Genomic DNA, 14,034 nt, shown 5'->3' with positions numbered 1-14,034 from the left:
GCCCCTCCTGTCACTACCTCCTGTCCGGTGCCCTGACTTCCAGCACCTGACATGGATGCACATTACCTGGTTTTGAATCTACGTGAAAATGGTATTGGCTTGCACTTCATTTGGTTTCTTTGCCTCGATAGTATATTCGTGGGATTCGCCCCTGTTGTTGATATAGCTGTGGCTCATTCACTCTCATTGCTGGATAGGGTTTCATTCTGTGAATATACAACCATTTATATGTCTGTTCTACTTAAGATAGACATTGGATTATTTCTAGTTTGGAGCCATTACAAATGAGCTGCCAGGAATATCCCTGTCCCTGCCAGATGTCTTTTTAGAAGACTGATGCAGGACTCATCTCTCTCCAGGAAGATTGGCCACTCCGGTGACTCACAGTCTTTCTGTTTGGTATCCTTTGGCACCCACTTCCTCTCAAAGGGGATGTGTAGCATAGATTTAAAAAAAGAAATCAAGTGACTTTGATTTGAGGACATGGCTATGCCTTTGGAGACACTGGCAGAGCTCCTGAGGCGCTTGGGCACTGGTTAGGAGCCACTGTTCTCACTTCCTGCAGCAACCTGGAGATGCTAGTTCCTGCTGCTCTGAGTCACGCTCCAGCGGCTCCCCATCTCCACTACAGATTTGATGGAAAATATGTCTCTCCTTCCCGCTCTGGGCTTCTCACGAACATGCTAAGTTTTGTTATATCAAAGTGCAGGAGGGATGGCGCAGTCTCCGGACTGAAACTGCTTTGAAACTTCCTTTGTTTCTTTGATTTATTGTCTTCAACTTGCCAAACCCCAAAAGCCTCCAAGTCCCAACTCTCAAAAATGTGAGAATGTTCATTTCTTTCTTCCTTTTAAGTTTTTTTTAGCATGAAAAGATGCTATGAAGGATTCATTTAGACAGGTTATTGAAGCAAGTCTATTTTATGCATCCAGTTTTTTCATATGACAAGTGGGGATAAGAACACATCTATTTTTTACAGTATTTGGAGTAAATAAGAATAGGTTAACATCTTTCACATACTTAGCATGTGCCAGACACTTCTAAACACTTCACACTTCAAACCAACTTAGTCATCACAACAGTCCTATGAAGTAGGTGCTATTATCATCCACCATCCCCCTGCCCTTTTTATAGATGAAGAAACTGAGCAATGGAGACATCATACTATCTCCTTGATACCACACAAATAGTAAGATTTCAAACCCGGGGAATTCTGGCTCAGAGCCCTAATTTTTAACCACAAAGCTAACCTACCTTGCTCTCTAAACTAACACTGCATGGTACATGGTAAAAACTAATGACTGCTCCCTAAAATTGGAGAACCACATGTTTTATGATATAAAAGACACAGAGGTTCATTGGGCAGCTCTTTAATAAGCATGTCTTAAGGACCAAGAAGCCCCATGCTAGGCGTGGTTAACGTGCTTCTGGATTTTATTGCCTCATGGAGGAGAGATACATTTAAAAAAATCAAACAAACCATACCTGAATACCTAAACAGTTACCATGGTGGTTAGTGCTCTGAAGATTAAGTCTGGGAGTTACAAGAGCATATAGCAGGGGACCAAATGTGGACAAGAAGGTCAGGAGGCTCTTCCTGAAAATGGCATGTCAGCTGAGACCTCAAGAATGAGCATGAGTCAGGGAAGATGGTGAGGGGCAGCTCATGCAAGGGCCAGTCGGACAGGTCTGGGTTCAGATTGTGACCTTGATCCTGAGAAGGGTGGGAAATCATTAAAGATTTTACTAAGGGGATAGAATGATCAGGTTTGCATTTCAGAAAGACTATTTTGGTCACTGTGCAAAGAATGAAGAGGGGCAAAAGTGGAAGCAGATGAGCCACTGTAAAGTCTAGGCTAAGTTCGATCCTACCAGTAAGGCCTATCAAGAGACATAGGTGGACGTGTTGTAACTGCCCAGTGGGTTCACCTTGCCTGCTGCCTAGACAGAGCCCATTTATCAAGACAGAAGAATTGCAGTGGAGAAAGAGTAATTCACGCAGAGCCGGCTGTGAGGGAGCCCGGAGTTTTATTATTACTCCAATCAGTCTCCCCTAGCATTCGGGGATCAGTGTTTTTAAATATAATTTTGTGGGTAGGGGCTTGGGAAGTGGGGAGTGCTGATTGGTCAGGTTGGAGATGGAATCACAGCGGGTGGAAGTCAGGTCTTCTTGCTGTCTTCTGTTCCTGGGTGGGATGGCAGAACTGGTTGAGCCACATTACTGGTCTGGATGGTGTCAGCTGATCCATCCAGTGCAGAGTTTGCAAAATACCTCACACACTGATCTTAGACTTGACAATAGTGATTTTGTCCCCAGGAGCAATCTGGGGAGGTTCAGACTCTTGGAGCCAGAGGCTACATGACCTCTAAACTGTAATTTCTAATCTTGTAGCTAATTTGTTAGTCCTGTAAAGGCAGACTGGTCCCCAGGCAAGAACGGGGTCTATTCCGGAAAGGGCTATTATCAATTTTGTTTCAGTCAAACCATGAGCTGAATTCCTTCCCAAAGTTGGTTCAGCCTATGCCCAGGAATGAACAAGGATAGCTTAAAGGTTAGAAGCAAGATAGAGTCAATTAGGTCTGATCTCTTTCACTGTCATAATTTCCTCAGTGATAATTTTTGCAAAGGCGGTTTCAATGTTGGTGCCTGGAGATGTCATAGGACGACAAAGTTTAAGAGCTGCGCTCAGATGTTGTATGAACAGAGTCTGTTGGAGAATGAATATAGGCAATGCCTGGCCTAAGAATAACTGGCTTATGAAAGCTTCCTACTTTCAAACAGCAATATCTACCATTCCCCTGCCATCCCCAATTTCCAGAGCCTCCAAAGCTGACTGCCTGCCCGCCTTTATTCCACCCCAGCCTCCTGTCTGCTTGCCTTGCTGTCATTGTCCCATGTCTGAATTTCTCAACACTCACCCAACAGAGAGCTCCTTTTCCTTTAACACACACCTAGTGCTGTCACCAAAAAGCTAGTGGCATCCTCCAAGCTAGCCCAGGAGTGGTAAGTGGGAGGGATGGAGTAGAACTCAGTGTTTGAACTACTAGCATTGGAGAAAATGTACCCTAGGCATTCTGTGTAGAACCCAGGCTGAAATTTCTAAGAAAACTGTTACACTTGGTAGATTGCTGGTGTTATAACAGAGTTCCAGCACATTATGGTTTTAAGAACTGGTCTGAGGATATAGGAAAAAACACTCCGTTTTTCCTGCTATACTTTCACGACACAGAACACTTCTGACACCAGATGTATGGGAGTTTTCCCCCCACACCTAGGAATCAACCAATTCTGCAGCAGACACCAGTAGGGCGTTTTAATTGAATTCAGTGTCCACACTGTCAACCTAGAGACAGTATCGGATCCCACAGGATGAGGATTCAGTCCCATGATACTTTCCTCCACTTCAGGTGCCAATCAAAAGCCACAGGTTGTTTCACCTGTACTTCTGACTAATCAGCTACAAATCAGGGTGCCCATGACTCCCTCCTCACGTTCAATTAATTTGCTAGAGTAGCTCACAGAGCTCAGGTAAAGACTTACTTACATTTACTGGTTTATTACTAAGGATATTACAAAGGATACCAATGAACACCAGGTGAAGAGTTGGATAGGGCAAAATATGGAGGAAGAGGCGAAGAACTTCCATGTCCTCTCTGGGCGTGCCATCCAGAAGCTCTCAAACCCAGTCCTTTTGGGTTGTTATGAAAGCTTCATTATGCAGGCATGATTGGCTACATCATTGGCCATTGATGATCAATTTAACTTTCAGCCCCTCTCCCCTTCCTGGAGGTTGGGGGGTGAGGCTGAGAGTCCCAACTCTGTAATTACAACTTGGTTTTTCCTGTCACCAGCCCCTATCCTGAAGCTACCTTGGGCTGCCAGCCACTTGTCAACTCATTAGCATACCGAAAGACACATCATTTTGAAGATTCCAAGGATTTTAGGAGTTATATGCCAGGAAATGGGGACTAAGGCCAAATACATATTTCACCATATTACAACTGGCCTGTGGACTTAACCACCAAGGAACATGCAGTCTGAACTCCAAATATCTGGTATGAGCAAACAGGCATTTTTAGTTGGGGAGTGGTTGTAGTCATATTAAAAGTAAAACAAGTCCTCCTTGTTTACTCTTTTTTTTTTTTTTTTTTTTTTTTTGAGACAGAGTCTCGCTCTGTTGCCCAGGTTAGAATGCAGTGGCACGATCTCAGCTTACTGCAACCTCTGCCTGTCAGGTTCAAGTGATCCTCCTGCCTCAGCTGCCACTAGTAGCTGGGATTACAGGCATGCGCCACCATGCCCAGCTAATTTTTGTATTTTTGGTAGAGACGGGGTTTCATCATGTTGGCCAGGCTGGTCTCAAACTCCTGACCTCAGATAATCGGCCTTCCTCAGCCTCCCAAAGTGTGAAGATTACAGGCATGACCTTGTTTACTCTCTCTTGGATTGCTTGCTTTGGGGGGAAATTAGCAGCCATGTCTTGAGGATACCCAGGTAACCTAGGGAGAGGGCCACATGGAGAGAAATGGAGGTCTCCTACTAACAGCCTTTTGAGTGCACTGTGGGTTTATTATTAGGCCAATCATTCTGCAGTCTTCATTTCCGTAATTCAGTGAAGCTCACCTTTTCACAGTCTCCTCCAGAGAGGTTGTAAAGGACTTTTGTTCTGCTTGTAGGCTCTCTTTAAGCATTCTAAATGCTTATTTATGTGTTTGTGACACACCAGGGACAGGAAATAACTTTCTTTATTTTTATACATTAAATTAAATATGATTAGAGTTCCCCTCCTTGACAGAGTTGGCTAACAGTTCTGTATCATTATTTTTCATGGATTTCACACCCTTCCTTAGGTTGTCCCAGACCTAGGGCTCAGGCACTCTTAGGAAGACAGCACTGAGTCTTGATCCATGCTGGGTCATTCATGGTCCTGTCAAAGGGGGCTGGTTCCCCTGGTGACTCTACACACTCAGTGTCAAGTTCCGTCACAGGAACGTCTGCCAAATCTGTTTGACCTATTGCCTCATGCCCAGATTGCCACAGTTGCCCCTGTCATCTCTACAGCCCTATGCAGGTGTAATGCAAGGTTGCTGTCACTCTAAGAAAACCTACAACCTGTCTCATTTCCCAATCTTCTGGGATTCAACTCACACCAGGGGTCAGCCTTCTTCCTTCTTCAATTCCATTGCCATGTCTTCCAGTCTCATTAGATCTAGATCAGTACTTAGATCTAAACTCAACTATTTAAATCATGCAAGCAGGTAACACACATGTGTTAAATAAGTGTGCCATGTTTAATACAGGTGGGGAGTATGGCAAATTGAAGAGTTTGTGTTCGATATAAAGTGCTTGGTGAGCATGTAGGCCTAGTGTGACCAGATTTAAAAAAAAAAAAAAATAAGAAAAAATCTGAATATTTATGTGGAATTTACAATTTAAAAATTTTAGAATTGGGCCAGGCATGGTAGTTCAGGCTTGTAATCCCAATACTTTGGGCGGCCAAGACCATAGAATTGCTTGAGGCCGGGAGTTTGAAACCAGCCTGGTCAACATAGAAAGACCCATCTCTACAGAAGAAAAATAAGAAAATTAGCTGGGTAGAGTGGTGCATGCCTGTGGTCCCAACTACTTGGGAGGCTGAGGTGGGAGGATTGCTTGAGCCTGGGAGGTTAAGGCTGCAGTGAGCAGTGATTGCTCCACTGCACTCAAGCCTTGGCAACAGAGCAAGACCCTCTCAAAATAAAATAAAATAAAATAAAATAAAATAAAATAAAATAACTTAAGAAAAAAATAAATTATATATGTGAAGAGGACCTAGTGTTAGGGTTTTAAAATGCATCTCTAAATTCTTTGATATTCCTTTCTTTGAGAGATGACATCTAATTACCTATCCTTTCAGTGTGAGTTGGACATAAAAGCAGGATAAGGCAGAAGTGACAGTAAGGGACTTAGAAGACACAGTCATTGAAGGCATTGGGGTTCCCTCCTTTTTTACACTTTCTTGGATTGCTTGCTTTGGGGGGAAATTAGCAGCCACGTCATGAGGTACCCAAGTAATCTATGGAGAGGGCCACATGGAGAGAAACTGAGGGCTCCCACTAACAGCCTTTTGAGTGCACTGTCTTGGCAATGGATCCAGCATCCAGCCCAGTCACACTTTTAGACCATGGCAGCCCCTGCCACAGTGAATGCAACCTCATCAGAGCTTCTCAGTCAAACCACTCAGATAAGCTGTTTCTGAATTCCTGCCCCACAGAAACTATGAGATAATAAACATTTATTTTAAAACCAGTAAGTTTTAGTATAATTTGTTATGCAGTAAAAGATAAGTGATAAACTCAGCAGCTGGGAGGCTGCTAGTTTACAATTTTGGCTCTAACTTTTCAAACCAAAAATCCCAGGTAGGAATATTCACAGGTGGGTGGCTCTCAAAGTTTGACTCTGAAACTAACTAAGGCTGTTAACTGCTGCATCCACCTTCACCACACCACCAATGAAGGAGGTCTGTTGTAAAATAGTCACATATTTTTTCACCACCCTATATCATATATGGGATAACAAAAAAGTGAATGCATTGAGTCCCTTTGTAGACTACAAGCCACAGGAGTTCAATTCACCATCTATGCCATCGACTTGTTTATTTCTTTCCCATATTTTTTAGTGAGTGGAGGTGATGCTGTCTAGGCAAATTCTCTTTTCAGGTGTCTTTTCTTTATAGATTTTACATTACCACAGGTTAGAAGCTCACCAGCTAATTTGCTTGAGATGATGACTATACTTAGTGTTGCAAGTGCTTAATGAATACCAGTTAATACTCTGAAGGCTAGATGTTGAAGAGATGTTATTTTCCTTAAAGGAGAAAAAAAAAAATCAACAGAACTCTTTCACCAAAAAATAATCCTCTTTGGAAACAAATTCAAACAACAGAATGTAAGTTTCATGGGAATCAGACTTTGCTGGGTCACTACTGTGTTCCGGTGTCTGGAAGCCACTTGGCAAGTGAAATTTGTTCAACAAGCAACTTTGAATGAATGAATATGTGAGTAAATGAGACTAAAGAGAAGAGGCTCCACTTGGAGGAGGATGGTTCCGTCCATGGGGCATCCTCCTTACCCCACCCCTTCACCCGTCTCACTCTCAAAACGTCATCATCAATGAGGCACTTTTGAGGTAGGCTAACACTTCTTAAAAAATATGTTTTGAAATCTAAAGAGTGGGAAGAATACCTTCAGACTAGACAAGAACAGATCTGGCTTCCACCCCCAATCTTTCAATTTACTGACCACAAGACCCTGGAAGTAGGCCTCTGTCGCTCTTCTTCGGTCCTAATTTCTTCCTCTGCCAAATGAGATCGAAGTTTACAGCCTTAACACCAGAGGTTTCATGAGTCTGTCTCAGGCTTCCCCTTTTTTTAACACCCTCCCCAAAGGAGGCGAGTCGCTGCTTGTGAGGTACTTTGAAGCTGAAAAACTGGAGGCCTCAGAGCGATGTGACCAGAGGCGCACAGCTTGGCACATGACCTGATATGACTGATGTTCAAAGCAGCTGTCAGTGAATAGAGGCAGCACGCACAAAGGAGCCAGCCAAAAATAATGAGAGCGGTGAAAAGAAAAAAAAGAAAAGAAAAGAAAGAAACACAGCAGGGCAAGGCTCCAGGGTCAGTTGTGTTTCCTCTGGTCTAACCTCCTCTCTCTCCTCCACCCAGTCCTCAAACAACCCCCTCCTGCCTCCTCCAGAAGAAAAGTTAAAAGCTTTCTTTTGGAAACAGAGTAGTTTGCTTAGACTGCTGCTGTTTACCTTTGGTAGGACAGCCATTGGCGGTGAGTTCAAACACAGGAAAAGGCCTGTGTTCCAGGAAGAGCTGCAGACGGGCTGGAAGACCGGCCATGATGGTGCTAGGTTGCACTGTTCCCCACTGGTGCTCAGCCTGGGATCACACCAGGCCCTTGCCTCAACCTCAGGCAACCAGCCTCCAGCTATTTCTTGGACTACTACCCTCTCTTGGGAATATTGCCCCTAAAACAAGATGGTGTGGGATGGAGGGATGGGGAAGTAAAGGAGGGGGAATAAAAAGAGAAAAAGAGGCTTAAACTACAAACAAAAACACAATAGCCTTATTTCCAGTCTAGTATGAAAAACATAATTATAACAAGCAGCAAACTTTGGGTTTACATTTGGAGGTTTTCTTATTTATTTGTTTTCAATTATTAACAACATTCTCTATGAATTAAGAGGCCCACATTTGTCAAAACGAGGCCACACATTCCCCAGGGCAGCTACCTCCAGATATCTCTGATCTATTGGTGAAAAGGAAGGGAAAGAATCTACCTCCTTATGTTTCAAAGTGATCCACCCTGAATAGGGTTATGCTAAATTGTGGGAGAAAGGAGGGAAAGCATATGAGGAAATACATGCTGTAAGGATTAAAATCTTCTGGGCCTTCCCCATTCCCTCCAAATTTCTTTCTACTAATTCCATTTCAAAAACTCCCTTGGCTCCAAGGCACTAGATTCTCTGGTTGGGTCATTCTCAAGTTTACCATGAGGATCTCACTTCTCTTTCCCTGATTTTAGAGTTATTTATGTCAAAATCTTACTGTCTTCCAGAGAGCTCACAGCATCCTGTCTCCTCCAGAAGCTCTTCCCCAGCTGAAATGGAAGTGAAAGGCTGCTAGTCTCCTCTTCAGCCACCCACCTCCTTGGTCTCTGACAGTGTGGATCAGCTTCTCACACCCAGGATTTGTTTCTCCAGTGAAAAGCCACAATTTCTCCTACACTGAAAATTTCCTGAATAAAAACAGTTCATGAAACTCTGGATGTAGTATTTTATTTGGTGTAGAATGAGTCTACAATAAGATCCTTTGTGTTCTTTCAAGATTATTCTTCCTAACTCTGGTTTTTAGCACTTTGACTCTGATGTTCCTGTGTGCGGGTGTGTGTGTGTAGGTGTGTGTTTAATCCTCTTCTGCTTGGGGATTGTTCTCCTTCCTAAATTTGTAACTTCATGCCTTTCTCTAAATTTGAATAATTTTCATGTATACATTTTTTTCAAACATTTTTTCTGACCTATTTTTTCTCTTCTCCTTCTCTGACTCCAGTTACATATGTATTAGACCTATTGATATTGTCCACTGTTCCCAGAGGACCTGCTCATTGTTTTTCAATGTCTCCTCTCTGCTCTGCATATTGAATAAGTTCTATTGAATGATTTTAAAGCTTACTAACTTTTTTCTGTTATTTCTATTTTACTGTTAAGGCCAACCAGTAAATTTTTTATTGTAGGTATTATAATGTTATTTTAAATTTATTTTATTTTGTTTATTAATTTTTTTTATTATACTTTAAGTTCTAGGGTACATGTGCATAACGTGCAGGTTTGTTACATATGTATACTTGTGCCATGTTGGTGTGCTGCACCCATCAACTTGTCAGCACCCATCAATTCGTCATTTATATCAGGTATAAATCCCAATGCAATCCCTCCCCCCTTCCCCCAAACATGTGGTGTTTAGTTTTCTGTTCTTGTGATTAATTCTAGAGTTTTTATTTGATTATTTTAAGAAAAAAAGTAGTTTTTAGTTCCTTATTGAGCTTTCTTATCTTTTCATTTATTAGGAGTATGTTTTTCTTTATGTCCTTGAGCACAGTTACAATAACCACTTTAAAATCTAGTCTGCCAATTATATCACCTGCATTATCTCCAAATTGGTTTTTTCTCTTGAGAATGGGTCACATTTTTCTTCTTCAAATGTTGAGCAATTTTGGAAAGTATTCTGGCTATTATAAATGATATATTGAAGAGACTCTGTATTCTGTTATGCTATTCTGAAGAATATTGTGCAGCTTTTTCTAGGCAGGTAGTTATCTTGGCTGAATTCAAATTGCAAATTCTGTATGCCCTGAATTAGGCAGCAGCTCAAATCCAAGTTGTTTTCTTAGCCTCAGCTGAGAGACCTGAGCTCTGTCCCACAAATGTGAGACATACGATTCAACCAGAAATTTCTAGGCAGCATTTGGGTGTTCTCTCTCTCTCTCTCTGTCTCTCTCTCTCTCTCTGTGATTATCTCCTTCATGGAATTTCCCTCTCATTTTCAAGAAGCTGTGGTTGCCTTGAACTCTGACATTTGGTTCTGCAAGCCAGGAAGACTGTGAGTTTCTATCTGAGTTTCAGTGACCCCCATGTCACACCAGCTATAGCCTGCTCTCAGGATAAAAGCTGTAAAAAAGAAAAACATAAAACTTAACTCATGGTATTTCCTTCTTCAAGTATAGACTCTTCTGTAATATCTGCCTGCTTTTATTTCCCCTCAGATATTTTTCTGTTTTTCTAAAGTTTTAAATTATTATCTGCAGAAAAGTTGGTTAGGTAGGGGTTTATTACTACTAAAGGGAGTATAACTCTTATTCTTTTGCTTCTTGAAGAATAACTATTCAAATGTTTTCTGACATAGTCAATTTTGCTCTTTAGCAAATAGTTTTTGTTTCAGTTTTCTATTTATTTTTTCATGGTTCTATGGGTCAGCAGTTGGGGCTTGGATTGATGGGCAGCTCTTCTGCTGGTCTTATTGTTACACTTGTGGTTGCATTCTTCTAGTGGCTTGACTAGGATTATATGGTCAAAGACATTCTCACCGGTAATTGATGCAAGAGGTTGGCTGGGCCTGTCTTCTCATGTGGTCTCTCATTCTCAAGGAAGCTAACCCAGACTTTTTCACATAAATGTCTCAGGGTTCTAGGAGGATAAGAATGGATGCTATGTAGGCTCTTGAAGCCTGCAGTTAAAACATACAGTCATTTCCACCACAAAGCAGGTCATAAGGCTATCCAGATTTAAGAGAATGGAGATTAGACTGTATGTGTGCATATATAGATAGGAGGAATTTTTGGTCATTTCTTACAATCCAGCACATTAATATAAAAAAAGGTTATTATGCAACAATAATGGTAACGATCTTATTAAAATTTAACCCCCTTCGTGATCTATCACCATACTCACTGTGAGGCATTCAGATGAAAAAGAGTGGGATGCTTTTCTTCACACTGTTTTATATCTAGGGAAAATGAGGAATTGAGAGGTTAAGTAGATTTATCAAGATTGGAGAGGCAGTGATAGATAGAGCCAGTATATATAATGTTTAGTATATAAGTATGTATGATGGAGAAAAGCAAAAAACAAGATGAGATTAAGAAATGCAGGAATGGGGTGGGGGAGTTTGCAATTTTAAATAGGATATATAGGAAAGGCTTCACTGAGAAGATGAGGATAGAGAAAAGACCTGAAAGAGACCAGGGAAGGGGAAGACACTTTCATTCAGTGGGAAGAGTAAGTACCCTTGGTGAGATATGACATTATGTATGTATGTTACATACAGATCCCTGAATCTTCCATTGTATTTTTATGAGTTGGTAAAGCACACATTTATCATACTGAATATCAAACACCTGAAGTAGTCACGACTTAAAATTATCTTATAAACAATTTCATATTACACCAGATTGAGTCCTTTAAAGGGACTTGATAAATGCTACATACCAATTTTGGTTATGTAGGATATGTTACATATATATATACACACACACACACACACATATTCTTGGTATATATAAAGTGCTCTATAGTGACTAACAATTTCATAAACATAAAGTAGAAATAGAAAACTATGAAAAATATTCTTTCTTCTAATAAATACATAAGCTGAAACTTCTACTCACAACAGTTGATGATTAGAAAATTTGGACCAATCCTCCCACTAAGGAAACATAAAGAATTGAATGAAGTATTAAAAATCTTCTCAAAAGAATCAAAGTATTAACAATATTTTGAGGAGTTACAAAAACAAAATTTAGAAGAGGAGAACCAAGAGAGTAATACCAACATCTGAATCTGATTTTGCCCTAAGAACATTTGCTAATCCTAAAGAAATGTATTTTTGGTAAATTCCTGGGACCACGAGGCAAAAGGCAAGACCTGTGATCCCCCAGAAGTTAGGATTTTAATAAACCATGACCATTTTAAATTGGGATCCCAAAGGATCCAGGTAAGGTAAATCATGAGTAAGCTAATCCCTGCAAAGAAGTTTTGATTTCGCTTTATGTCATTTGGGTGCTCCAGGAAACTGCAAGCCTTGAACTTGGTTTGAGATAGACCCAGACTGGTAGCACCTCAAGTGTCTGGCAGAGGCAAAGGAAAATCCTCTTTGGAAGAAGATGATGTTATGCTAGGCCTCAAATTATTGTGAAAATTAGTACAAATAGTCTTTAAAACACAATGTCCAACACATTGTCAAAAACAGCCAGTCATACATGGAAACAGAGTTCATTGAACAACACCAGCAGAAACAACAGACAACACAAATAGACCCATAATCACTGGAAATAATGTCTGTTGGAATTATTAGTCACAAACTATAAAATAATTCTGCTGTGTTCGAAGGAGAAAACAGAGAGAAAAACTAAAGGCAATGTTTTAAGATATGATAGCCAAGAATATTAAGGATTAATAAAAGACATCAATCAATAGATTCAAGAAGCCTAATAGAGCTTACACAATATAAATGTAAAGAACAGCACTACCAGAAGCATTATAGTGAAACCATAGAAAACCAAAGAAACTGAACAGTAAGCACACCATCTGCTAAAAGCAGCCACAGAGAAAAGGACATATTACCTTTAAAGAAATAAAATTAAGTTGACAACTGATTTTTTTAAAGTTAATTAGTTAGAAGACAGTAAAATAATATTGTCAACATGTTGACAGAAAATAATTGCTCACTTAGGTTTCTATTCCCAGGAGATATTCTATTTATTAACATATTATGTTATATATCCATTTATATTATATATGGTAAACATAAATACTTTTTTAAAAAAAAATAAGTTTGGAAAAATTTATAGGATGTATTTAAGGGACAAGTAAAATGATCCAGATGGAAAATGTGAGATTCAGGAAGAAATGAAGACCAAAAAACAATAAGAATATAGAGTTTAAAAATTTTGTAGAATTTTAAATTGTGACAAGTGCCAATTAATTGGGATGTAGATAGATGGGATTGAAGTGTTCTAAGCTTTCTGAATTGTATAGGCCAATGATAGAGATTAACAGTTATATTATATTTGGATAACAATGAAAGGTTAAAAATAAAATAATAAACAGAAAAAGATAATAATTTTTAGGCCAGCCACTAAAAGAATAAATAGTTATTGTAAATCTTCCAAAATAGTAAGGGGAAAGATCAATGACTAAAATATCTTAGTTGATCCAAAAGAAGTCAAGAGATGAGAAAAAGAATCATAGAAGAGGTAGAACATATTAATCATGAAATAAGATGCTAGATTAAAATCCACATTTATCAGTGATTCCATTAAATGTAAATGAGCTAGCCTTAATATTCCTAATAAATATTTCCTAAGAAATGTGCATGAAAGGGCTGTGGGGAATATTGGAGAATGCCCTGAGCTGAGGATAGGAAGCCTGAATTCTAGTCCTGCTTTAGTCATCAGCTAACCATGGAATTCTGAGCAGTTCTCTGGACTTCAGCTCACACAGGAAATGAGGACATTAGGTTGGATAATGGATGAGCTTAATTTAGTTCTTTTAGACTTAGAGATTATTCTCATGACCTCTTTGCTTAGGTTCTAGGTCTTAAGACAGCCTCTTGTTGAAGGAAGGGACGCCCTCTGCTGAGATAAAACTGAATTCTCTTAAGCTTCATTTAGCTCACTTGGCAAGATCTCTTAAGTGACATACGGAAATGTTATACATTAGAGGTGGCGAAGGTGTGATAAATACCTTTTCAAAATGACGATTCATATTGATGCCAGAATCTCCAATATTGATTAACTTGGATTCACAACTGAAAAATCCTATTCACTGGTCTCTAAAGACAGGCTTGCAGAACTTCCAAAGCTATTTTTATTCATCCTCCACCATAAGCAATCTAGATCGATCAACATTTAGTATACATAATGGCACTGGTACTCTCACTTGGTCCATATACAAGCTGGTCTTGGGTCACAAACAGAACTTGAGCTATCCTG

The sequence above is a fragment of the Piliocolobus tephrosceles genome, chromosome 4, assembly GCF_002776525.5.
Source record: "Piliocolobus tephrosceles isolate RC106 chromosome 4, ASM277652v3, whole genome shotgun sequence".
Classification (NCBI taxonomy): Eukaryota; Metazoa; Chordata; class Mammalia; order Primates; family Cercopithecidae; genus Piliocolobus; species Piliocolobus tephrosceles.
This window is presented reverse-complemented; position numbering follows the sequence as displayed.